General features: G+C 47.7%; 1 non-coding gene across 1 annotated transcript; it reads left to right on the top strand.

The window, feature by feature from the left end:
• The first annotated feature begins 315 nt into the window (after nt 1–315).
• On the top strand, nt 316–390 carry Trnas-cga (transfer RNA serine (anticodon CGA)). Its single transcript has one exon. It is a non-coding gene; the product is annotated as a tRNA-Ser (tRNA).
• The last annotated feature ends 1,455 nt before the right edge of the window (nt 391–1,845 follow it).

The following is a 1,845-nucleotide window of genomic DNA, read 5'->3' on the forward strand; positions in this document are numbered from 1 at the left end:
TAGTTGAAAAATTTTACATCAATTTCTTTAAGAGCTTTTCAGTTACTGTAGACATCTAATATGTACCTACTTTAAAAAAAATACCACTCAAATGGAATCCAAAGAACAGAATATCAAATAAAATAAACGTATCCAGAATGAGATTTTCACTCTGCAGCGGAGAGTGCGCTGATATGAAACTTCCTGGCAGATTAAAACTGTGTGCCCGACCGAGACTCGAACTCTGCAAGGTTCGCAGGAGAGCTTCTGTAAAGTTTGGAAGGTAGGAGACGAGGTACTGGCAGAAGTAAAGCTGTGAGTACCGGGCGTGAGTCGTGCTTCGGTAGCTCAGTTGGTAGAGCAGTTGCCCGCGAAAGGCAAAGGTCCCGAGTTCGAGTCTCGGTCGGGCACACAGTTTTAATCTGCCAGGAAGTTTCAAAATATACGTAGGTTGGAACTTAAATAGTGGCAACACCGCAGTGGAGGCACTATGGAACGGAATTTACTATTGTCGCTGATAGCACACGTTGTTGACATACCTACCTTATCTCCGAGCAAATGGACTCGCCCGTCCCACGTCACCGGCATGAGCACAATCGAATGAAACACAGTTACTTGTGAGCGAGTGGTCTAATGTAACGGTGTCACAATGTTTTCGAAACCGGAACAACGGAGTCGGATCAAGGTTGAATGTGCCAGAGGTCGTGCGGCACGACAGTCTCATCAAGGCCGTCAAGAGGTTAAGGGGAATCGGCATTGCCGTACAGTACAGTGGCACGTTGGTCAAAAGCTTTCACCGGAGGTCGACACACTGTGGCACACATGCATCGGGCAGGTTGTCGTAGCGTCCCTCGAAAGAAGTGCATGCTGTTGCCGCTTTAGCGGACAGTCATCGACGCCATACGATTCGTCAACTCGCCCACGAAACCGGATTAGCGCATACGACTGTGTTTCGCATCCTGAAGGAACGCCTGAGCAAGCGAAAATTTGCATCTCGATGGGTTTCGTATGACTTGACGGAAATGCAGAAATTGATGCGTTACGACGGTGCTCAGACGCACTTGGAGCGCCATGAGCGCGAAGGAGAGGCTTTCTTAAGCCGCATCGTAACACTAAATGAGACATGGGCCACATGGTACGAGCCAAAACTGAAACGCTAATGAAATGAATGGCGTCTTTATGGGTCGCCGAGAAAGTCGAAAGTGCGTCAGAGCCACAGTACGGTGAATGTTGTTGTGATTCTCGTGTACTACGACTGTGATGGTGTTATCCTAATGCATTACGTTCCTCCACGGCAAAAAGCCAATGCACAGTATTACTGTTCGTTTTTGGAGCATCATCGGCGATCAGCATTGCGAAAGAAGCGGCAACACTTTCTGCGGAACCCAGCCATCATTTTGCACGACAACGCGCGGGCGCATACAGCGCAAGATGTGGCTGCTCTGTGCGGTCATTGGGACTGCTAAGTACTGTACCACCCACCATACTCCCCGGACTTAAGTCCTTGTGACTTTGGTTTGATTCCTAAGATCAAGGAACCACTTCGTGGCATTCGCTTCAGGACTGTTGCAGGGATTCGACCGGCAGTAGACCGCTCCATTCGCACAATCAACAGAACAGGCTTTCCTAACTGTATACTACGCCTTCCACATCGCTGGCAACGGGTTCTACACAACGCTGGTGACTACTCTGAAGGACAGTAACAGGTGCCAACATGCAACACTTTTGTATCGGTTGTGAATAAATAGTTGTCACTATTTAAGTTCCAACCCTCGTATCAGAGAAATTTCAATTTAGAAAAATACTCTCCGTTTCTCCAACAAGTAAGTTTTGTGTAGCAAAAACTAAAGGCAGCTTTACACCTGT

Source organism: Schistocerca nitens, chromosome 1, assembly GCF_023898315.1.
Source record: "Schistocerca nitens isolate TAMUIC-IGC-003100 chromosome 1, iqSchNite1.1, whole genome shotgun sequence".
Lineage (NCBI taxonomy): Eukaryota > Metazoa > Arthropoda > Insecta > Orthoptera > Acrididae > Schistocerca > Schistocerca nitens.